Raw genomic sequence first — 26,012 nt, 5'->3', positions numbered from 1 at the left:
CAAGACTAAATTATTATTATTCTTAAAAAATTCCTTCAATTATATAGTACAGTGATGGCTAACCTTTTTGAGCCCGAGTGCCCAAACTGCCGCACAAAACCAAAGAATTTCCTCAAAGTGCCAGCACGTCAATTAAACCTTAATAACAAGATTTTAGTATCTAAAAACTCTTTATAAAGTTGCCTGAACTATGTAACATCATTTTTAAAGGTTGGAATCTTTGTATTGTCAGAGAATCAATTTGATTCACAATCCTTTGGTTTTCATTTCAATTTATTGGCAATTTATAATGTTTTAATGATTTCATTCAATTTAATGAATTTAGGAAGAATTTGATTCAGTTACACAATATATTTTAAATGTATTATTCACATAACATGTCAAATGTATCCTGAGTAAAAAAAAAGATAAACTTCTTAAAACTGTTAACTGTGTCAAGACTCAGTGTGTATTCCCAAAGAGTCTATACTTGTTTTTTTGTAAAATTTATAATCAAATTAGAAAATAGTTAAATCATTACATTTCTAATAATATGATGTAAAGAAAACAAAAGAGCTTTCAATTAAACCAACCGTTTTTATTGGAAATTCCAGATTGGAATACAACAGGGCCATGAAAGTCCCTTTTTTAAATAACATCTTTAAATAATATTTAAATAACTTAGAAAGTGTCTTAACTGTAAACTGAAAACACTGCTTCATGTAAACATATGCATTGGGCATGCTCTGAAAAAAATTAATGTGATTTTTGTTGTTGCATGCATGCTGATAACTTGTCAATCCTTGGCTCATAGTGCGTTAATTTCAGAGCAACACATGCAGCACTCATGTCATCCATTAATCTGTTTCTAGCATCAGATTTTATATGATTCAAAGCCGAAAACAGCTGCTCACAAGCATAGGATGACCCAAACAAAGTAAGAAGAGCAATCCCAAGTGCTTTCATGGACTTAAAATTGTCTGGCAGAGAATTCCACGCTTTTAGGATTTTATTTTCAGAACTGCTAGCAGTGATTTCATTTGTCACCCTTTCACACTCAATACGTTCAAGAGCCGCACGCAGGTCATTGAATTTACTTTTCCAGATAGAGCTTTCTTGAAATTCCAGTAGCTCCATTTCCAAATTTTGAATATCCAACCACTGTAAGCAGGAAAGATCAAGATCTTCAAATGTGGACTTTTCTGGGGAAGTTATAAATGAAAGGGTTGTCTCCATCTTACGGAACTGAGAAAATCTTTTACTAAAATTCTCCTTTGCTTCGACTACAATGGTGGAATATGCTTTGTGGATTTCCTGGTGTTTTTTATGACTGTCCACAAATGTTGTAGAATTATCCAAATGTATTTTTAGGTTGGGAAAATATTTTAGCTGTCCATTCTCAAGGTCTTTTTCAAAAACATGCAATTTTCTCTCAAAAGCTTTGATGTCACTAAACATGCTTTCTGCTGTTTTTCCCATGCCTTGTAATTTTTTGTTTAGTACATTAAAGTGGTTAGTAAAATCTATAAAGAACATGAGGTTGTGTGGTTTTGCAGCATTTACAGACTTCTAAGACTCCTGATGCAGGCCGGATGGCCGAAACGTGATCATGTCGAGTCATTGAGTTGCTTTGGATGTACGATTTTGTTTTGGATTAATAAAGACCATTGGATTTATCAGATGAGTTGAAAGACACTGTTTTTGTGCACCATCTTGATTGGACATTTCCACTTTGCCCTTGCTTCTACAGCAGGGGTGCCCACACTTTTTGGGCTTGCGAGCTACTTTTAAAATGACCAAGTCAAAATGATCTACCAACAATAAAATTTTTAAAAAAAACCCACAAAGCACACTGTATGCAGAGAAAATGTTAATTATCATTTATATTCCGTGGGTTTTTCAAAGAGGTCAAGTCAGACGATTCTATGCAATGTCACTTCAGGAACAACTATACAAAAATAGACAAATATACCCCATCCCTTTTTACTAAATCGCAATAGCAGTTTTTAGAGCAGGGAGATGCACTGAATGCCCTGTGCTGCTCTCGATGCTCATAGGCTCCCTGCGCTAAAAACCGCTATTGCAGATATAAATTCTCTAAACAGACACATTTTGATCACTAAACTGAAAATAAAATCATTTTTCCTATCTTTTTGTCTGGTGATTTCATGAGTCTCTGTTTGCACTTCCTTCTTCTGACTATAAATCCAATATTTTTTCTTTCTGCCCTTCCCCTTTTCTTTCTGTCTCTTTCTTTCTCTCTCCCCCCCGCTCCCCAAGCCATCGCGCCAATTTCTCCACTTCCCCGATTCTTTCCCTACCCCCTAAGCCACCATGCTGATTTCTCCCTGCTTCCATGAGCCAGGCCAGGAATGTACAAGCGCCGGACTCACAAGACTTCACCTCTGATGTCAATTCTAACGACAGAGAGGAAGTTCCAAGCCAGCCAGGCAGCGATTGGCTGGCCCAGAACTTCCTCTCTGACGTCAGAATTGACGTCAGAATTGAAGTCTTGTGAGTCCGGCGCTTCTACGCGCCTGGCCTGGCTCAGGGAGGCAGGAAGAAAAAGATTGCCAAGGCAACGCGATCGACTCACATTGCCTTTGCGATCTACTGGTATCCTGTCCTGACCTGAGGAAAGGGGTTTAGTCCCCAAAAAACTGCCTTATTTCTATTTCCTATTTATAAACTTTAATCAATAGATACAATACTACTTGATTCTACGTAAAGCAACAAAACAATTTTTTCTACCTTTTGTCGTTTTTGCTTTAATCATCTTGTCTTCACTCTTCTTTCTAGCCAGCATCTGTCCGCTCTGTCTTCCATACAGCATCAGCCCCTTCCATCCACTGTCTGCCCTCTCCCCGTTCCATATGGCATCTTCCCTCTTTTTATGCTCCTTCAATAAACTGTCTATCCTGTGCCCCTTCTCTTCTCCTTTGTACATGATTGATTTCAGCTCTGCCACCTCTCCATTTTTCTCTCTCTGTCATCATCCCGTCCCCTATGCTCTGGCATCTCTCTCTTCTCCTTTCTTTCCTTCGCACCCCATAGTCTGGTATCTTCCCTTCCCTGATTCTCTAGCATCTCACTCCTTTCCTTTTCTTCCATCTCTCCCTCCCCCTCCATGCTCTGTCTTCTCCTCCTTCCTTTACCCCTTCCTTTTCCCTTGGTCTGGCATACTTTCCTCCTTCCCTCCATGCCCTGGCATCTCTTCCTCCCTCCCTTCCCTCCAATCCCTGGCATCTCATTCCATTCCCTCCCTCATCTTCTTTCTCCCTCCAGTTGGGTGCAGCAAGTCTCTCCCCCTCTGCTCCCTTTCCTCCTTTTGTCACCCATGACCAGGCGTCATGAACTTCTTCAGGCAGCAGCATTCACAATTTGCTGCTGTTGCCAGCTTCGGGCCTTCTTCTCTGTCGGGTCCTGCCTTCATGGAAACAGAAGTAGGCAGGACCCGGCGGAGAGGAAGGCCTGAAGCTGGCAACAGCAGTGAATTGTAAATGCTGATGCTAGCCGAAGAAGTTCATGACGCCAGGTCATAGAAACATAGAAATAGACGGCAGATAAGGGCCCACGGCCCATCTAGTCTGCCCACCTTAATGTCCCTCCCCTACCTTTGCCCTGTGAATAGATCCCATGTGCCGATCCCATTTGGCCTTAAAATCAGGCACGCTGCTGGCCTCAATCACCTGTAGTGGAAGACTATTCCAGCGATCAACCACTCTTTCAGTGAAAAAGAATTTCCTGGTGTCACCTCGTAGTTTCCCGCCCCTGATTTTCAACGGATGCCCTCTTGTTGTCGTGGGACCCTTGAGAGAGATTTGCATATGATGGAAGTGATAGGCATGCAAATTTGCTTCATGCATATTCATTAGGGCTAGCCTGAAAACCCAATTGGCCTGGTGTTCCTCCAGGACAGGGTTGGGAACCACTGATCTAGACAACTGACCCATTCATCTCTTTCTCCTTAACGGTTCTTTTGTCCTATTACCACTTTCTTTCCTTAACCTCTTTTAAACTCAATCAACTTGTACCTCTTTTAGTCTTTTGTAAACCGCATAGAACTTCACGGTACTGCGGTATATAAACTATTATTATTATTAACAGATGTACACTTCTCCCTCCGTATTCGCGGTTTCAGCAATCGCGGTCTCGATTATTCGGGTTTAGCTTGCTGGCTCCTCCCCCAAATTACATCAGCTTGCATAGAGAAATCGCTGATTCCAAGCGTTTACAGAGAAAAATCGCCGATTCCCAGCACTTTCAACGTGTTTTGCCTCTTCCTTCAGGAACAGGCCAGGTCTCCCACCATGTTTTTCGCGGTTTCACCATATTCACGATGGTTTTTAATAGAAAACAGCGAATAACATATGAAAGAGTTATTCGCGGTTTTTCTGTATTTCCCTATCACAGAGAATACGGAGGGAGAAGTGTACATTAATATAATACAATAATCGATAGGATAGAGAGATGTGAATGGTAAATAGGGAGGGAGAGATTTCAACTGTGTTGTTAAGAGTAATTGGTGGTAGGAGCAGAATCAAGCCCTGACGTTTGCAAGTTGCCAGTTAAGAGAATGACACGGTGACAGAATTTCTCACCATCCCTGTGGATAACCGTGGAAACCACCCCCACAGTGGTGTAAGCGAGCGGCGCCCAGGGCGTGTTGCCCCTCCCCCCTGCCGTGTGCGCACCCCTTCCCCGTACCTTTTAAACTTTGGCTCGAGCAGCCAACAACTTACTGCCCGCGTCGACTTCAGCGCTCTCTCCACCGTCACTTTCTGGGTGCAGGTCCCAGAAGTGACATCAGAGAGACCGCCGAAGCCAAGGCGGTCAGCAAATTGGTGATTGCTCATGCTGCAGGGGGAAGGGAAGAGATGCATGGCAGAGGGAGGAGTAGAAAGGGGGGGACGGAGAGGAGGAGGGATGCCGGCGCCCCGAGGCAGATGACGTCCGGGGAGGTCCGCCTCCCTCGCTCCTCCCTTACTATGCCACTGCATCCCCATGTCATTCTTTAAGGAGAGAGGGAAGAATCGGAGTATGAATGGCTTCAGCCACTGACCCTCGAGCCTTGCATTGAAGGATGCTGGTGTAGAAGGACTGAGGTTGAGAGAGACACTAAAGAATAACAGTCTCTGGTATCCAGTGCAGATATTGTGATGTCATAATGTCTCATTCCACCAATAAGAGCCAAGCTTATCAGTGATGTCACAATGGCTTCATTATCTTATACTTGGCTCACATAAGAATCAGAGTATGAATGGACTCAGGCACTGACCCTCGAGCCTTGCACTGAAAAATGAGGTTGAGATAGACACTAAAGCACGATACGAGATGGTTTCTTGCAGTTATCCGTGGGGACAAATTGCCTTACTCATTACAAGAGACAATAAAAACACTAAGGGAGGGGGGGTGGGGAACCAAGAACTGTGACTTCTTGAGGCTTATGCCTTAGAATAAGCAGCAATTTTAAATTAGAACTGCTAGTTTCCCTCAGTATGGCAAAGGCAGCCAATGTGCTGACTCATCCTAATTTCAAAAAATGATTTCAAAGTCTGAACCTTTCAAATGCCATTTGTCACACCCAGTAATGAGCCCAACTCCCGACAGGAACAATAAAACATACAGGGTTGTAAATATAAGAAATTTCAGGATCGTTTGCTATCTTTTCAAGCAGCCTCACGGACTAGGGATTTAACTCACCTATTCAAAATCTCAAATTCATACCAACAATTTCAACGTGCCTTAAAGACGTATCTTTTAAAGAAATTTTTAGATATAGAATGTTTATTCATTTGTATTATTAGTCTTTGTGAACCGCTGAGACTGCAGCTCTAACCACTGCTCCACACTCTCCTCCAATATAATATCAGAAGTAAGCCAAGTATAGAACAATGAAGCCATTGTGACATCACTGATGAGGTTGGCTCTTATTGGTGGAATGAGGCATTATGACATCAGCGAAAGGATTTGGAATTTGTACACCACCTTTTTGTAGTAATACAACCACATTCAAATCAGTTTGCATACAGGTATTTCAAGTGTTTTTCCAATATGTCCCAGTGGGCTCACAATCTATCTAATGTACCTGGGGCAGGGGAGGATTAAAGGACTTACACAGGGTCACAAGGAACAGCACGGGGTTTGAACCCACAACCTCATGGTGCTGAGGCTATAGCTCTAACCACTACCCCACACTCTCTATCCATAAGAACATAAGCAGTGCCTCTGCTGGATCAGACCAGGGGTCCATCCTGCCCAGCAGTCCGCTCACGCGGCAGCCCATCAGGTCCAGGACCTGTATAATGATCTCCATCTATACCCTTCTATCCCTTTCTTCTTCAGGAATTCATCCAATCCCTTCTTAAACCCTGATACCGTACCCTGTCCGATCACACCCTCTGGAAGCGCATTCCAGGCATCCACCACCCTTTGGGTGAAGAAGAACTTCCTAGCATTGGTTCTGCATCTGTCCCCTCTTAATTTTTCCGAATGCCCTCTCGTTCTTATAGTTTCTGAAAGTTTGAAGAATCTGTCCCTCTCCACTTTCTCTATGCCAGTGGTTCCCAACCCTGTCCTGGAGGACCACCAGGCCAGTCGGGTTTTCAGGATAGCCCTAATGAATATGCATGGAGCAGATTTGCATGCCTGGCACCTCCATTATATGCAGATATCTCTCATGCATATTCATTAGGGCTATCCTGAAAACCTGACTGGCCTGGTGGTCCTCCAGGACAGGGTTGGGAACCACTGCTCTATGCCCTTCATGATCTTGTAAGTCTCTATCATGTCCCCTCTGAGTCTCCGCTTTTCCAGGGAATAGAGCCCCAGTTTCTCTAATCTTTCAGCATATGAAAGGTTTTCCATACCTCTTATCAATCGCGTTGCTCTTTTCTGAACCCTCTCGGGTGTCGCCATATCCTTCTTAAGGTACGGCGACCAATATTGGACGCAGTACTCCAGATGCGGGCGCACTATTGTCCGATACAACGGCAGGATGACCTCTTTCATTCTGGTTGCAATACCATTCTATTCACCTTCTTAGAGGTCGCTGCACACTGTGCCGACGGCTTCATTGTCTTGTCCACTATTACCCCCAAGTCCTTTTCTTGAGTACTTTCACCCATTACCAGCCCTCCCATCATATAGCTGTACTTCAGGTTTCTTTCCCTACATGCAAGACTTTACATTTCTCTACATTAAACTTCATCTGCCATCTCGTCGCCCACTCTTCTAGTTTGTTCAGGTCCCTTTGTAAATCCTCACAGTCCCCTTTAGTTCCAACTCCACTAACACTTGCCTGCTAGACAGCTTAATGAAAACTGCCCCCCCCTACCGCACCCCATAAGCATCTGGGTGCTTTAGTCCCATAGAAAAAAAGACATCAACGTCATTTGCTACATAATTTCAAGCTGCAATCCACATAGGATAATTCTGCATACTCAATTAGCAGAATAATTTTATTTAGACAATTTTTAGTTTAGGAAAGATGATATTCATTTTAAAACTACAAGCCTGGGGCCTTCCAGTATCTTGTAATATTACCCAAAGAGGAATATTTATTAAGCTGTAGCCCAGCATTCCCAGGGAGCAAGATGATGGCAACTCAAAACTGGCATTAGCTTTCCACAAAAAAATGCATTTTCAAACTATATACCGTTTCCCCCAAAATGAGACCTACCCTGAAAATAAGTTCTAGCATGATTTTCGGGGTAGGTCCTAATATAAGCCCTATATCAAAAATAAGCCCTTGTTAATAGAACCCCCCAAAGCCCCTCCCGAATGTCCCCGTCACTCCCTAACTCCATCCCTCCTGGCAATAGTGCTGCCCGATTTGCCGGCGGAAGCTCCTTTTCTCCCCCCCCCCCATGTGTAACAGCTTTCTCTCCTCTCACTCATCCTCTTGCACAGCATCTTTCCATTCCTCCATCCCCCCGCGCAGCAGAACCCCACCGAGCCTCCCATCGCGAGACCAACATACCGTACCTCCGCTCCCTTCAGCATCGGCAGCAGCACTCTGAACAGGCTGCTTTGCTGCCTTCCCCGCCAGGGCCTTCCCTCTGCCGCATTGCTGATGATGTCATCAGTGACACGGCGGCACAGGGAAGAGAGAAATGTGGAAAGGGGACAGATTATTAAGGTGAACAACCCTCTGCAATGTGAGGAGAGGGGTGGAGGAGAGGAAGGGAGAGATGATCGTTGTACATTAAAAAAAATAAGACATCCCCAAAAATAAGCCCTAGTGCCTTTTTGGGACTAAATATTGTATTTTTATTTTTTTTTTTTTTTAATTCTTTATTTATATTTTGAATATATTATCAAGAATAAACTTCTTGTACAGAATATGATTAAGTCAACATAACATAAAACAAATGAAGTAACATTTATGTAACGAAATTACTATTTACTCAATCAAAATTAAAGTCCCAAAATTTGAGATCCAAGATGTTCCTGAGTGAGAAACTATTTAAAAGAAAAAGAAAAATTCAAATTACAAATTAGGCGGTCAGATGAGAATGGACCAAGAGTAAATTTATGCATTGAGATTTTCTTAATCCCCTTCAAGGCCCCTCCTGGAGAGAAATCCTGTCAGCTGCGAAGGTTCAAAGAAAATATAATTGCAAGATTTATACTTTACAATGCATTTACAAGGATATCGTAAAAGAAATGATGCCCCCATTGCAGCAACCCCAGGCTTAAGAAGCAAAAATTCCTTCCTTCGTTTCTGAGATTCCCTTGTCACATCCGGAAATAATTGAACTTTATATCCAAGAAATCTCTTTATGTCTGTTCTTAAAGTAAAGCTGTAATATCCAATTTTTATCTGGTGATAAAACCACCGTAGCCAATAGGGTAGCTGGAATAGCTACCTCCCTCATTGAAGATTCCAATAATGATGTTATATCCATTTGTTCGCCCTGACCTTGTTGTTCTAATTGATGTTGTTCTTGCAACTTTTTAGATGTTGGCAAATAATATATTTTAGAGAAAGGAGGAAAAGCATCATTAGGAACATTAAGAACCTCACTAAAGTACTTTTTCAAAACTTCTTTTGCTGATAAAGAAGGAATCTTTGGGAAGTTCAAAAATCTAAGATTATTCAACCGCATATTATTTTCCATCATTTCCACCTTTCTCCTAAGGTTGATATTGTCTTTAATCAGTGTCGTTTGGACTTGATTTACTTCACTTATCTTTTTATCTATTTTTTCCACATTATTTTTCATCAATATATTTTCCTGTTTAAGTCCATTTATTTCATTTCTTTGTTCTAGGAATTTGTCTTCTAGTGCTTTAATTTGTGGTGACAATGTTTGTCCCAGAGTAATTACCAAGTCCCAAATAGAGTCTAGGGTAACATTCATGGGTTTAGGAACAGAGAATATACTTGCTTGCATTGTCCCAGCTTCCACAGCAATGGCAGTCTTCTCCCTCTGGGAACCTTGCTCTATTTCATGTCCCTTCGTTGTTCTCACCGCAGTCTCCTCTTCCTCCGGTGCTATGCCCATTACAGCCTCCCGGAAAACGAAGTCTGCCTCCTCGGACTGACTACTCTCCCGTGGAGAGCTAGCACACTGCGGCTGAGGGGGCGGGGTTCTGGCGTCGGGGCTCAGAGTAGACTCTAGCCCAGGGAAGCTTGCCGCGACCTCACTCCTTCCCGGCGATTCCAGCGGGCGACTCCCCGATGCAGCTGCTGCCTCTTGGTTTAGACGCCGCAAGAAATCCTCCATGGACATCTGAAGAGGAGTCTCCGGGCGCCTCGAGGCTCCAGAAGCACCTTTCCCTCTCCTTTTCGGCATCGATAGAGCAGTAAGTAAACGTTATTACGTGGAATCTCTGGCGGCGTCTCCCTCACTCTCATCAGCTCGCGGCCATCTTGGATCGGGACTAAATATTAATATAAGACACTGTCTTATTTTCGGGGAAACACGGTAATAATGGGCCCTTTCTTAAGCTGCTAAAAATGGCCTGTGCTATTAATTGCGCGCGGGTTTCCAATGCACAGGGGCCACTTTTTATCGTGGTTTTAAATTGTCTGCAATTTCCATTTTCCTATTAATGACCTCACACTCATTTTGAAATTAACCTGTGGCTATTAGCAAATGGGACTTTTTACTGCCTGCACATATTTCGGAGGAGGTAGGGGCTTCCCTGCAAATACCGCGCTTATTGGACCATTTTGTTAACCGCTTTGATTTTATTTGGCAAACTGGGCGGTAAAGATTTTTTCCAAAACAGTTTATTAGAAAAGGCAAGATGCAAACAAACCGGTTCATAGTCTTAAGCGCGCGAGACAGACGCGCGCCGACAATTCAGCGCAAGACTTCAGCGTGCCAAAGAAAACCTTCTTTTAAAGGGCTCCGATGGGGGGGTCTTGGTGGGGGAACCCCCCCCACTTTACTTAATAGTGATCATGCTGGCATTGGGGGGTTTTTGGGGGGTTGTAACCCCACATTGTACTCTCTGCCTCCAAACATGCCCCCCCGAACCCTAAAAAATAAAATCGAATTTTTAGTGTGCGGGTAGCACACATTGATCTCGAAACTACATGGGATGCCTGAGTGTATCCCATGGAACTGCCTTTTTAATGTACAGTAAGCACGCGTAAGTGCTTATTGCAGGTTAGTATTTTACATGATTTGCATATCATTATTAGCTCACACCGTGATGTCAAAACATGCATTAAGAATGTGCTCAAGAGAGATTTGCATGTAATGGATGTGGTACAGGCAAAATCAGTTTTATGCTATAAAATCAACTAGCTAACTGCATATCCCATAGACTGAACTGATAGGAAAATCCAAACACGCTTCAATATATTTGACAAAAAGAGAAAGTGGTGGCATGGGAAGGCTCCAGTGTGAGCAAGACATGAACCAGAAGGGATACAGTTCTCTCATTAGAAGCAAAGAGACAGAGCATGATACGTTTGACACAGCAGGGGCCGGAAAGTTTGGTGGCTGCACTGCAATGATAGGGAGGGTCTCTAAGAATTAAAAAAAACATATATGCTCCCTACTGTCATGGGAGAAGGTGTCAGGTCAAAAGCGCGCCCAAACAATTGAGCGCAGCGTGGAGGCATGCGCCGCTCAAAATTACTGTTTTTAGGGCTCTGATGGGGGGTGTGGGGGGGGAAACCCCCCACTTTACTTAGTAGACATTGCGCCGCGTTGTGGGGGTGTTGTGGGGGGTTTGGGAGGGGTGTAACCCCCCACATTTTACTGAAAACTTCACTTTTTCCCTGTTTTTAGGGAAAAAGTTAAGTTTACAGTAAAATGTGGAGGGTTACAACCTCCCAAACCGCCCATAACGCCGGCGCGATGTCTATTAAGTAAAGTGTGGGGGGTTCCCCAACAAAACCCCCCGTCGGAGCCCCTAAAAACAGTAATTTTGAGCGGTGCGCGCCTCGCGCTGCGCTCAATTGTCTGGCCGCGCCTTTGTCTTTCGTGCCGTTGTCTATGAACCAAAGTCTACAGTACAGTTTTATTTACATACAACCTTGAAAGGGGGGGGGGGAAAGGCGGTCATCGGTAGAATTAGTAAATGCTAGCCGGTTTGTTCCTGGAAGGAGTTAATACCACCTGCAACAGGAAAAAGGTCATATTGCATAAAATTATTCAAAGTGTTAAAAAGAGTCTGTCGACACCTTGCCAAAGGCTACCATTAAAGCATTTGGGGGTTAGCGCTGTAGCGCATCTGACCTTCCTCTTTCTTCCGCTCACGGATGTCTGTCTGTAGCCTTCTTACTGAAATGGCTCGTACACCCTCCCTCCCTCCCCCCCCCCCCACCATGCACACATACATGTGCGCCCCAGGCAGTTCAGAGGGCCCTGTTAATAATTAAATGCTCATCAAAAAAGCAATTTAGCTACAGCACTGAAGATCTGGTAAGAGATTCAAGATTACATTAGCATGGAAGAGCTGAAAGTCATTTCTCTTAACCTCTCCATCCCTGCCGTTTTTAGAACCTCAATTTTAAAACTACGGTATAGAAACATAGAAAAGGGCTATAGCCCACCAAGTCTGCCCATTCCAAGTATCCCCTCCCCTGAATTTACTCCCTTAAAGATCCCACGTGAGTATCCCATTTTCTCTTAAAATCCATCACGCTGCTGGCCTTTATCACCTGGAGTGGGAGTCTGTTTCTATAACCTTAAAGCCCTATGACCTCACAATGCAGATGTTAAGAGCCTTAGCCAATAGGGAGAGGAGGAGATAGTGGATGCTGTGGCCATTTGGCCTTTATCTGCCATCATAGAAACATAGAAAAAAGCAGCAGAAAAGGGCTATAGCCCACCAAGTCTGCCCATTCCAAGTATCCCCTCCCCTGAATTTACTCCCTTAAAGATCCCACGTGAGTATCCCATTTTCTCTTAAAATCCGTCACGCTGCTGGCCTTTATCACCTGGAGTGGGAGTCTGTTCCAATGATCCACTACTCTTTCGGTGAAGAAGTACTTCCTGGAGTCGCCATGAAACTTCCCTCCCCTGATCTTCAGCGGATGCCCTCTGGTGGTCGAGGGTCCCACAAGCCCGAAGATATCATCTTCTGACTCGATGCGTCCCGTGATGTACTTATATGTTTCAATCATATCTCCCCGTTCTCTTCTTTCCTCAAGTGAGATCCTTGAGCCCCAAGACCATCCTGGTGGCCGTTCGCTGAACCGACTCGATCCTCAGCACGTCCTTTCGGTAGGGTGGTCTCCAAAACTGAACACAGTACACCAAGTGAGGCCTCACCATGGCTCTGTACAACGGCATCATAACTTCAGGTCTCCTGTTGACGAAACCTCTGTGGTATAAGTACTTCCAACTAAAATATGAGCACGGATGGGAAAATATGCCATGCCAGCCATTTGCCATAGAAAAGGGTATTTTATCTGCAATGGTTTATTCTGTCTGGGGTTCCTTTTCTCACAAGAATGCATTGATGGTGGCAAACAGGACAAGGGGCGTTTATCTTTCTGATTTAATTTTTTTTTTTCTACTGCTCATATGGTTACATTTGCAAACTCCTTTTTTTTTTAAGCTAGTGGTACCTACTGTCATGGGTGTATCTGTCTGCACTCAAAGCCACCCATCAAAGAGAGGAGGGGGAGGAAAATCCAAACATCACAGTGCCAGATGGTTTCCCTATGTCCTGTTGTCAAAAAAGTGAGCACAAAAATCATGCTAGAACTTATTTTCAGGGTAGGTCTCATTTTGGGGGAAACGGGACATCTATTAATTTTCAGTCCCGCACCCCCAATCCCACCCTAGCCCCGCCCCTAATTTCTTCCATTCATTTTTCATGTACACATACTATCTTATTAATTCATAATGGTAACCATAAAAAATTTTTAAAAACCACAAAGCACACTGTATGCAACGAAAATGTTAATTATCATTTATATTGGGAGGTTTTCAAAGATGTCAAGGCAGATGACTTTAAAATATGCAATGTCACCCCAGTAATTATAGAAAAATAGACAAATATAGTGCAAAATATAGACAGCAGATATAAATTCTCACAACTGACACATTTTGATCACTAAATTGAACATAAAATCATTTTTCCTACCTTTGTTGTCTGGTGATTTCATGAGTTTTCTTTCTTTCTTCTCTTCTTCCTCCTCAGGGTCTCTCCCCCTCTGTCTGCACCTGGCATAATCCTGCATCTGCCTCCTGTCTTTCCTCTTTGGTCCAGGCCTTTCTCTCTCTAGTCTTTCTGCTTACAACCCCTCCTTTTCTCCCTCCTTCCTATATCCCCCTCACTGCTTTCCAGCCTTTGGCCCCCCTCCTCCGAAGCCAGCCAGTCAGCCTGCCTACCTACCTCCCTGCCGCACTAAAGCCAGCCTTCCTCACTCCTTCCAGCACCGAAGCCTGGCCCACGACCAATTCAACCCCCTCCCCGAAGCCAGCCAGCCTGCCTACCTACCTCCCTGTTGCGCCCAAGCCAGACTACCTGTCTGCCTCCCTCCCTCCCTCCAGCACCGATGCCTGGCCTACCACCCATTCTAAACCCCTCCGATTCGCCGCCGCCATCTGCTGCTGCTTCCCTCCCGCTGCCTGCTGCAACTGAAGGAAAGGAAGGTCCAGGCAACAGCCTACAAAACCTTCTTCCCAACGTCAATTCTGACATCGGAGAGGAAGTTCCGGGCCAGCCAATCGCTGCCTGGATGACCCGGAACTTCCTCTCCAATGTCATAATTGACGTCGGGAAGAAGATTTGTGGGCTGGTGCCTGGACCTTCTTTTCCTTCAGTTGCAGCGTGCGGCAAGAGGGAAGCAGCAGCAGACCGGGGTGTGTGTGTGTGTGTGTGTGTGTGTTTAGAATCGGCATCGGCACTGGAGGGAGGGAGGCAGACAGGCAGGCTGGCTTTGCCATGGCAGGGAGGGAGGAGAAGCAATTGCCTGTCCCACTGTCCCCACACACAGCTTCGGGATGCTGTCTCTGAAAACGGGACATTTCAGCATCCCGAAGCTGTGCGTGGGGACAACGGGACAAGGGATTTAAAAACGGGACGTATGGTCACATTAAGAATACATCTACCACCGACTCTTTAAAAAGGCCTGTTCTAGTCCCACTCATTACACGTTCAGCCTATTTCTCCTTGCTATATGGATGTTGTTCAGTTTCAGACATTTGTATCTCAGTTTTGTAAAACTGGGATTCAGAAGTTCAGGCCATATGAATGCCTAAAACGTAATTAATCTTTCTGAAATAAGCACCATTGCCTTTTAAATTTATTTCAGAAATGCTTACTTTCACTAATTCCTCCTTTATAATATTTTTTTTTAAAAGTCCCCTCTTTTTTTAACTGTTATTTTTTGGGGGAGAAAAAGTTCTTTTCATTTCTCCTCCCCCCCCCTCCAGGAATCTCTTCCTCAAGCATTCCTCCCCTAGTAGTCCCCTCTCTAAATGGATTCCCCCCCCCCCCCACCTAGGGTCACCAGACGTCCTTTTGAGAACATGTCTGGGGGTCCGGACAGCTGTTCAAAACCCAGCACATTATCTGGGTTATGAAAAGAAATTGTGTCAGGAGAGAGCATGTGTGGACGCAATGAGGCAACGTCACGCGCAGCGAAGATGCCTTCCTGTCCAATAAACAGGTAGCGGGGGGAGTGGGTCTAGGCGTCCAGATTTTACCCCCCTACCTCTACCAAATCCTCTGGCCAAAACTGTTCTCTTCAATCTACAGTGGCACTGACCTCATAGTAACATAGTAACATAGTAGATGACGGCAGATAAAGACCCGAATGGTCCATCCAGTCTGCCCAATCTGATTCAATTTAAATTTTTTTTTTTTTTTTTCTTCTTAGCTATTTCTGGGCGAGAATCCAAAGCTTTACCCGGTACTGTGCTTGGGTTCCAACTGCCGAAATCTCTGTTAAGACTTACTCCAGCCCATCTACACCCTCCCATATTATCTTCTCTCCATATCTGTATTCCCTTCCTCATCAAGCTGCCTGAGCAGGAACCAGCGGAGGAGGGGAAGAGAGGCCTCGTCCACACTAATGACAAAATACATAGAAACATAGAACATGACGGCAGAAAAGGGCCACGGCCCATCTAGTCTGCCCACCCCTAACTACCTCCATGAAGAGATCCCACATGCCAATCCCAGCTTTTCTTAAAATCTGGCACGCTGCTGGCCTCAATTACCTGTTGTGGAAGATTATTCCAGCGATCAACCACCACGGTGAAAAAATATTTTCTGGTGTCGCCATGAAATTTCCTACCCCTGATTTTCAACGGTTGCCCTCTTGTTGCCATGGGTCCTTTAAGGAAAAAGAGATCCTCTTCCACCTCGATACGGGCTGCGACATATTTGAACGTCTCGATCATATTGAGGTGGAAGAGGATCTCTTTTTCCTTAAAGGACAGAGAATGGCTTGCCAGGAGGCAGGACAATTTTTAGAGGGTATTCAATAATAACTGAGGCCTCCGGATGTTCCCATTAGGGATGCTTTTATTAGCATTTTTCATTTATAGTTAAAAATTACAAACTCTATTTGTGCCTCAGGAAAGATGACTTGCTCCCGAGCAGAAATCAGACACAGCTATCTCAATGTACCTTGCAAAAGTTTTCACGCCCGTGTACTTTTTTTCATATTTGAATTTTGGATGTATTTGTAAAATGTCAGTTGATGCACATCTAAATCCCACAGTGTTTTGAAACCAAGCGCCACAATCGCTTCAGAGAGCGGTGCGGGGCCAGGCTGGAGCGTGAAAAGCTCGCACCTGCCTTGTGCGCCGCTGGCCATGAGATCGGAGGTAGCCGTCTAGTGAGGGAGGGGCTCAGCATGGGGCAGGAGCGCTGAAATCTCACTTCTGCCGATACATCGCTGGACCACCAGGATTTAAAAAGGTACCATATTAACTGTAAGTTTCCCTGACAGTTGGTCGCCCGGCTAGGAAAACACTGCACATCACGGTCTGTGATGCAATATTCGCTCCATAAGATGCACAGACATTTCCATCCACTTTTGGGGAAAAAAAAAGTGCATTTTGTGGAGCGAAAAATACAGTATATTATAGAGTATGTATTGCACATACATACAAATGCATCTATGCAATGTTTAAAAACCCCTTTTCTCCATGCAAGAGGCATTACACATGGAAAAGTCTTTCTAAAAATGACCTCCTTTGTGTTAGAGAGGACCACGTGACCTCAGTTGAACTATGAGAACAGGCAGTCATTTGCATGTCATATGAAAGGAGGGTCATGTGCCATTATCACATGTTTACTTTATCTTTTAGGGCTTTGACTTTGAAAACAATGTGGGTCTCAGCAAGACTGCATAGAGAGGTGTCTCCATGCGGGTCATTTATCCTGGCCGCAGTCTGAGGCAACAGATTGCCACGATAAAACACAAAGAGCTGCCATCACATCAAGAAAATCAGGAGTCTCAAGTTAAAAGTGGAAAGAAGGTTTGAAACTAATTTTTCATAGGGGCTGGCTCTAGGAAGGGTCAAACAATTTTATATATATGTAGGTATTGCCACAGTGGATTTGAAACACTTGCTTTACCAGTAATGCTACCCTAAACTGTTTTACCAATATTACCAGGTCGCTCACCTCAGGCAGAATTCCTGGCTCTTTATCTGTGGGTGTGGGGGGACGGACTGATATTTCCTTCTGCTCTTGTATTTCCAAATCAAATCAGAACTCTATTTGAAGTTAGCCAGAGGCATTTTTTTTATCCACCTCCTGCCCACCTATCCCCACCATACCTAGTCTTATGACAGCATTTGTCTAGCAGGGGTAGGCAATTCCGGTCCTCGAGAGCCGGAGCCAGGTCAGGTTTTCAGGATATCCACAATGAATATGTATGAGATTGATTTGCATGCACTGCCTCCTTGAGATGCAAATCTATCTCATGCATATTTATTGTGGATATCCTGAAAATCTGACCTGGCTCCGGCTTTCGAGGACCGGAATTGCCTACCCCTGGTCTAGGCTAGGAGCCATACAGTATTATCAGACATCCTTCTGGAATCCTGAAATGATGGGCTCTGAATCTAGCCACTAGGCGTCATCCTTAAGCAATGAATGACCCTCCCTTCCCCAACACTATAAACCAGGGGTGGGCAACTCCGGTCCTCGAGGGCCGGAATCCAGTCGGGTTTTCAGGATTTCCCCAATGAATATGCATGAGATCTATATGCATGCATTGCTTTCGATGTATATTCATTGGGGAAATCCTGAATACTTGGCTAGATTCTGGCCCTCAAGGACCTGAGTTGCCCACCTCTGCTAGAAACACAACTTCAGCGGTGTTCTAAGCCAGGGAGTGAACCAGGGACCTTATGCGTTGGCACTGGACAGCAACTGCCATCCGGCCAAACATCTTATAAGTTTTTGCAAAATCCTCTTAAAAACATAGGCACCATTGACACCAGCAAACTTTGCCATCCTCCCTCATCTCTCCCAGCTGCTGTAGACCAGCCCATTTTCAAAGTACTGCAGAAGATTGAAAATGTTTTATGGAGAAAAAAAAATAGCTAAGTCCAGACTATTCTGTGTCTTTGATACCAGTTAGAAGGTGTTCGGAAACCAGCCTAAATACCATGCATCTTTACTGCAACAATTCACATCAATAATAACATGCTGGAAAAAGAAACTAGAAAAGGCACATGGTTTATGATCAATAGCAAAAAAGACAAACAAACAGAAAAATTATGAAGCTGCCTACCTGGAAATGTCATTGTCAGTGGACAGATAGCATGACACGTCAACCACTCTTGTGTCGGGTTACCAGATGTCTGGGAAAACTCCATGTCCTCTTTTTAGAGGACTGTCCGGGGCTCCCGGATGGACTTTCCAAAACCCGACATTTGTCTAGGTTTTGGAAAGCCCCAATGAGCTTCGCCCACGTCTGGAGACCCTCTGAGCATGCGTGGATGACATTGCACACATCTGTGATTGCTCCAGGTCCTACAGACGTGACTGGAGCTCGTCTAGAAGAAGAGAGGAGGTTTTGCGGAGGTGGGGCTTGGGGTGGACCAGGGCGGGGCTGGAAGCAGAACTGGGCGGGGTCATGGGTCTGGGGGTTTCCTGGAGAAAAATATGGTAACCCTAACTCTTGTAGGAAATGTATTTTTTCTTCTGTATTCTGTATAGGTGACGCCACCCACAAATGTGATCGATGTTCCCACTTGCCCTTAAAAAAAAAAAAAAAAAAGCTACCATCCTAATAAGTATTCAGTGGTATAAAGCAAGTACACATGAATCTCTTGCCTAAAAATTAAAGCAAGAGAGAGCTTAGATGTTTTTCTTTACAAACAGAACACAAATTGGAATGAACTCATGGCGAGTTATGCTGCATTCAGGTACAGTAGATATTTCCTTGTCTGCGGAGAGCTTGCATCTAAGTTTCTCTATTAACTGGAGCAAGATAATTCTTGTGTTATATGTTAAAAGCAATAAAAAAACAAAAAACAACTTACTTACTTTTCCAAATCTGAGCTCTAGATGCGTTACACAATCACGTACAGTAGTTATTAAATGTGGTCCTTAGATTATAAGCCCTAGGGAGCAGAAAGCGAACATTCATTAATATGTTAACCAGTAACCAGTTGGCTACTCCTCCATGTCAAGCCATATAGGAAACGGAGCAGATGTTGATAAGGACCAGTTCCAAGCCCTGGCATACCCTAAGTGATTGTATGTGGAAGGCAAAAGGGGATTTCTCTCTCTTTTTTCCCCCCTCCCATTATCAATCAGCAGGTACAATAGCTCAAATTTCCGCTTATTCTGTTCAAAAATCAATATTTAGGGCTACTTAAAAAGGCAACATCTGAGAACTTGGCAAGGCACAGAGAACTAATTAGAACTCAGCATTAAAATCCAGCGTGGAACTGCTCGAGCTGGCTCAGAGGCTGAAACGGCTGGCAGCAGTGTGCATGGAATTGTTTGGGAGGGAAACAAAGACATCAAATGGGGAAAACTGGGCCAGAACTACTTTGTAACAGGCAGTTTTCGTCGCTACGCTCGCTGTAAACCGCAGACTGGGGAAAATGCCAAGCCATGAGGCGTTTGAATGGAGAATACCTTCAGAAGGTTCAGATGTGCTCGAAACGGATCTGTATCCACTCGATTCTAACAGGGAAGGAATGCGAGTTTTAAGAGATTTCTGCACCCCCTAATCCCGCCCCAAAATAGTATTTACCTTTAGATCAATGGTTTTCAAAACTTGTCCTGGGGGACCTCAACCAGTGCGATTTTCAGGATACCCACAATGAATTTTCATGAATTAGATCTGTGTGCAAATCTAATTCATGAATATTCACTGTGAATATCCTGAAAAAAACGACTTGACTGAGGTTCCCTCAGGACAGGTTTGGGAACCACTTATCGAGACCATCTTTCTCAATGTTAGCTCAAGGTTGTTTACGATATATTCAATTCCTTCCCCCAAGAGCTTACAATAACATACATTTTTTTTTAAGTTATTTAATCTCTCCCTTGCCTCAGGTCACAAGGTGCTCAGTGGAGAAAGTTTCCTGGGTCATAGCGTCCTGCTCCAACTAGTGAACCACACCTTCCCCACTTAATCACAATGACAGAAGCATCCTGTCTGAACAGAGGTTGCGCCCAGGCAACATTTAGCTCCTACTGTGGACAGGAAGGGTCAGTGCTTCCATCCCAGTTCTCAAGACACACCTAGACGGACAGGTTTTTTTTTTTCAGTGACATGTAACACTGCAGATCACAGGACAATGTGTAAGTAGCAGCCAATGAAATCACGGGGATTCATCTTACAGAGGTCAAAGGTAACACGAGCCACAATCAATCCTGTGCGGCTTATTGGAAGAAGAGAATTGGTAACCAGCATTTTCACTTGGTCTCCATTTCTGTCCTCTTTTCAAGCACTATTAATACAAATCCATCATTCAGGGACTCAGTATCAACATCTGTTCCATCCTCATCTAGAACCAATTACTTTAGTAAAATCCAGACTCCTAGGCTCGCCCCCAAGGCCCGCCCAGTTCTACCCATCCCTGACTCGTTATGCCCCACTCCCGCCCCACTGCGTGCTCTCGTTGGACAGGAGGGCATCCACGCATGCAATGCGATCATGACTCACATGCACACGACATCATTGCGTGGCATGCACGGATGCCCTCCTGCCCGACACAATTTTGAGGAAGCTTTTCAAAACCCAAGTGCTGGGTTTTGAAAAGCCATCCGGATAGGCCCAAGCGGCTCAAACCCCGCCCATAGGTGGGGCCTGAGCCAACCAGAATAAGCTCAGGAGCCTTAGGCTCCTCCTGTGGGTGGGGCCTTAAGCACATGGGCCGGGTTGGGTCCATGTGCCTAAGGCCCCACCCACAGGAGGAGCCTAAGGCTCCTGGGGCCTATTCTGGTTAGCCCAGGTGCCTCAGGCCCCACCTGTGGGTGGGGTTTGAGCCACCTGGGCCAATCCGGCCCCATTCCTACGCTGGCTGGCCTGTCGGACGGGCGGGTTTGGCACCCGTCCATCCGGCCAACATTTTTTGAGGTACGGGGAAGTGGGGTGGGGGGTTGGCAGGGGGGTTGCGGGTCAGCGGGGGGCCGATCGGGGGTTCAGGGGCGGTTGTTGGGGGGATTGCGTTGAGGGTAGGAAGGCCTGGGATCCCTCCTGCCCGTATTTTAGTGGGGAGTGGGGGTTAGGGGGTGTCGCCGGGCCAGGAGGGCTTGAGCTCCCTCCTGGCCCCAACAGACTCGGTGGGGGGGGGGGGGTGGATTTGGGGATCGCGGGGCAAGAGGGCTTGGGCTCCCTCTTGTCCCGATCTTCATCGGGGGTTTGCGGGTGCCGCGGGGAAGGATGGCTTGGGCTCCCTCCTGCCACAATAGTGTCGGGAGGTCGGGGGTGCTGCGGGACAGGAGGGCTTGGGCTCCCTCCTGCCCTGATCGTTGTCGGGGAGGGGGAAGGGTGGATCGCGGCAGGGGAGATGAACCATCTCTCCTGCCGCGATCATTGCTGTAGAGGGTAGGCAGGTTGCTGGGGCCGCTGAGCTGATCGCAGCAGCCACAATCAGCTCAGCGGCCCTTTTTCGGCACTTTTACCTGTTTTGACTTGGTCTAAGTCAAAACGTATAAGTGCCGACTAGGCAACCTGCCTAAAACTTTGGTTATACTGCTGAACGCCTAGGTCTAGGTGGGCCCACCGCCCGCCCTTTCCCCTCCTCTAAAAACGCCTCTTTTCTCTCTGTGCGTCTAGAGGCAGGGGAAAGGCCTAAGCTGGTTTTAGATATGTCTAAAACCAGCTTTGATTATGGGTGCTTGGACGATCAGGCTTTTTGATCGTTCAAGTACCCATTTAGGCCACTTTTTTTTTGTGTGTGTTCAATCATCTTTATTAGCATTTTAAGGTATACAGTAGTCAGGCACGAATGACATATATTGAAGACAATAACAACGATATGCATAGAAACGGTTTATTTTTTTTTTTATTATGAGCCCCTTATTGACTGTTCCTTCACTTAAATCCATCAATACATGCAGACAGTACATTTTTTCAGTTACAGCTCCTCAACTGTGGAAATCCTTACCTATTTATCTAAAGGAAGAAAGACATATAGATAGATTCAAGGGCAAGTTAAAATGCTTTCTTTTTAAAGATGCTTTTGACTCTTAGAGAAAGAGAAAGAGAAAGAGAAAGAGAGAGAGAAAGAGAAAGAGAAAGAGAGAAAGAGAAAGAGAGAGAGAGAGAGAGAGAGAGAGAGAGAGAGAAAGAGAGAGAGAAAGAGAAAGAGAGAGAGAAAGAAAGAGAAAGAAAAAGAGAGAAAGAAAGAGAAAGAAAAAGAGAGAGAGAAAGAGAAAGACAAAGAAAGAAAGAGAAAGAGAGAAAGAAAGAGAGAGAAAGAAAGAAAGAGAGAAAGAATGAGAGAGAGAGAGAGAAAGAAAGAAAGAGAAAGAGAGAAAGAAAGAAAAAGAGAGAAAGAAAGAGAAAGAGATGAAGTTGGTTTGTGCATGCATTTGGTGTCTATTTTTGCTGGGTTGTTTTGTTTTTTTACTGGCCTCGACTCTCCTGCTCTCCAAGGGAAGGGTGATCCCTGGCGGCAGCAACCTCATCCCCTTCGCCGACACAAGTTCACTGCCCCAGCAAATCCCTGCCGTGAAGAGTCATAGCCAACACGCTTTCAGCAGGATATTGCCAGGAGGGCTTGTGGCAGCGGGGACTTTTAAAAGCAGGCAATTATTGACTCTCCTGCTCTTTGCCGCCCTTCCCCGCAGTGCAGCCCCGCTTTAAAACCACAAGCTCGCACTGCGGGGAAGGGTGGCAGAGAGCAGGAGAGTTGGGGCGGCAAGAGCAAGGCTCAGCTGGAATGGGCAGAGAGCAGAGCGGCAGAGATGGGCTGCAGGGCTGGGATTTCAGGCCGAGGACAGTGGGAAAGGACGTTTGCAACTGGTACCCCCCCAGCAGTCGCTTCTTGTGTTGATCGGCCAGCCCAGTCGGTTTCCAAGATTTCTGTAGTGAATCACGTCACTGCCTACTTTGCATGCCGTTCCCCTCATTTGCATGCGCGGATCGGAATCAGATTAGGACAGAGGTAAGTGAATCGGGCCGGAGTAAAATCGGGTCGCAAACCGATCAGTACACGATCGGTTTGTTTAGTGAATCTAGCCCTTAGTCAAGACCGCACACTTCACTTCAGATTCCCAATTTTTTTTAGCCCAACTTTAGATTTCTGACTTCTTTTAAACCCCTCCTTGTCGTTTCCCTTAATTGTCTCATTTGCTATCAATTACTGTAATTCTATTCCTGCCTTTCCTAGTGGCGCTGTCAATCTCGTAGCATTTGTATTATACCCTTATACGTCGTCAAATTATTTTAGTATTGTACATCGCCTTGAATATATGATTAGGCGATTAAATAAAATTTTTAAATAAACTTGAACTTACTCATCATCCTGCACCGTGCTGTTCGGTGTGACCTAATCTTTAAGAGATCATTTACGTATGAAAATGGTTTAGACAATTATTCTCTTAAAAAAAAAAAAAAAGTGTAGATCCAGAACTAGCTCAGCCTGTTGAAAGGGGTCAACTGGCAGCACAATTAGTCTCCCACCCACGATGCCATCCTAAAGGCCTTGTTATCCACATTTTGTACGGGGTTCTCAAATCAGTCCTCGGGACACACCTAGCTGGACCAAGTGTCACGATATCCACAATGAACATGATTATTTTTATTGTACTATATTATACTGTTTTTTGTTACTCGTTTTGTATTTTTCCTTTTTTGTTCTACTTTACTATAATGATTTTGTATTTCATCTCCCCCCCCCCTTCCTTGTGTTTATTAGTTTGTAATGGTAATTGTTTTAATATTGTATGTTAATATGTATTGTTCTGTCATGTATTGTTTCCCAGAAATTGTAATTTTAATTTGTTCATCGCTTTGAAATACAATTAAGCGATTAATCAAAACAATTATTAACCCTTTCAGGACCAAGGGACATATTTGTCCCATAACTTTAAAATCCTATCAATTTTGATTGGGATAGTCTACAGTTCTAAATTTGATATGTACGGATTCCATATGATACTGCCTTTATGTAAACAAACTGGTTCCGACATTCATTCATTAGCGTCGTTGCTAGATTGACGAGAAGATTCACTTGCCACACTGTCCATAAGCCAGAAGTGTGATTTTTTAAAATAAAAATAATGATATTTCACAAAAAAAATCAATTTTTTGGCATCTGCAAGCCCTTTTTACCATAAAAATGTCGTCAAAACCACAAAAATTGGCCTACGATCCTTATGGTCCTGAAAGGGTTAAACTTGAAACTTGAACATGAATGACACGGATTTAAATACCACGGCGGCAATTGCCTGTAAATCTCGCTCATTCGTAAGCACTGTGGATACCCTAAAAATCCAACTGGTGGGGGTGTCCTGTGACCTGCGTATTCAGCACTGTTTTGCATTGGATGGGAAGAAAATCTCAATATTAGCAAACCTTGAAGAGTCTTTAATAAGGCGACTCCCGTCAGCAATGGTGTTCATATATGTTTGCAAAACCCTCCACTCCCAAGTACAGATTTCCCTGTCTTTTGCTGTCTCCGTCAAGCTGAAACTTGCTATTAAGTTTTAATGGACTCTGGCAGTAGGGCTTCTTCACTCCATTAACTCACTTAACAAAAAGTATTTGGGAAATGATACGTTAGTTATAACTGAGCCATTAAAGCACAGCAAGTGTTCCCAATCAACTCTTAGAGGTTCACCTTTGGTTCCTCTACATTACACACCGCCTCCTTAACCTCACGTAATATATCCCCATCAGGTTCGGCTCCTTCTCTGAGCACGATTTCAAACGCTAGAGAGAGAACTGAACCACTCTGATAGGAACATGGCTTAGCATAGCGGTACCGCGAGCAGACCAACGATAGTCAAATGCTTTCTCACTCGGTGGGACGACCACGGTAGGATTTCTTAAGACAGAGGAAGAGATAATGGTTAAGTTTCAAGTTTATTTGGGTCTTGATATACCGCTTTTGTAAGCAAAGCGGTTTCCAATTTATACAAAGTATTAAAAAGTTTTTTAAAAATATAAAATAAAGGAATGATACAGACATAACATGAAACACATGGGCAAATGGGGAGGAGACATTGCTTAAAATAAAAGAAAGGAGAGGTATAAAAACCAAAAGGGGATCTTTAACGTAAGGCCTGATGTCTGAGGTTTCGAATAAAAAATTAAGGGCTCCTTTTACTAAGGTGCGTTAAGGCCTTAATGCGTGGAATGGCGTGCGCTAAATTGCCGCACGCACGCTAGACCTTAATGCCAGCATTGAGCTGGCGTTATTCTAGAAGCGTACCGCGCAGTGCAGCACGTGGTAATTTCGTGCGTGCGCTAAAAACGCTAGCACACCTTGGTAAAAGGAGCCCCAAGTATAAATCTCAAAAGCATCTCTAAAAAGAAATGTTTTTTAAGATTAGATTTAAAGTTGTTGAGATTATTTTCTTGTCTCGGGGTCAGGGGTAAAGAGTAGGTGCGGTTACAGAGAAGATCGTTTTACGTGTTGCATCATAAAATAATTGACGAACTGAAGAGACCGCTAAAAGATATTGTTGGAAAGAGCGTAGTGTCCTATGAGAATCATAGGGGATTAGCATCCTATCTAGAAAGGATGGAAGGTGATTAGATTGGACTTTGAAAGCGAGAAGTAGTATTTTGAAAGTAATCCTATGTGAAATAGGTAGCCAGTGAGCTTTGCTGAGGAAAGGTCGAATTTTTTAGCGTTAAAAATGATTTTGACTATGTTCAGTCCCTCCCAGTGGCTGCCCTTACTGAAGTCTGCAGGGAGGTGCTTTCGGAACTCTTCAGCCTTTCAGCCCAATAGAGGATTCCTCTACGATTTCATATTGTGGGGATCCGGGATTGCCAACCAAGTACGAATCTGGATATATTAGCGACAGCGTGGGCTGAGGACTTGCATTGCCAGTTGACTGCTCAACAGTTACAACGGGTCCTGAAGAACATTCAGAAGGTGTCACCCAATAATACTCACTGGGAAATGCAATTGAAAATTGTTCTTAGACTTTACATTCCACCGGAA

General features: G+C 44.4%; 1 protein-coding gene across 2 annotated transcripts in view; it reads right to left on the bottom strand.

Moving 5' to 3' along the window:
* The window catches only part of FAM222A (family with sequence similarity 222 member A), a 324,715-nt gene that overhangs the window by 212,316 nt on the left and 86,387 nt on the right, over window positions 1-26,012 (bottom strand). Inside the window, exon 2 of one of the 2 annotated variants that reach the window (XM_033956923.1) lies at window positions 18,916-18,992. The exons of the other annotated variant lie outside the window; for it this stretch is intronic. The gene's annotated coding sequence lies outside the window, so the exon portion shown is untranslated. The remainder of the gene's footprint in view (window positions 1-18,915; window positions 18,993-26,012) is intronic. 2 annotated transcript variants of the gene reach the window in all.

This window comes from Geotrypetes seraphini, chromosome 8 (genome assembly GCF_902459505.1).
Source record: "Geotrypetes seraphini chromosome 8, aGeoSer1.1, whole genome shotgun sequence".
Lineage (NCBI taxonomy): Eukaryota > Metazoa > Chordata > Amphibia > Gymnophiona > Dermophiidae > Geotrypetes > Geotrypetes seraphini.
The sequence above is the reverse complement of the archived record's forward strand: the minus strand, read 5'-3'. Positions and strand labels throughout refer to the sequence as shown.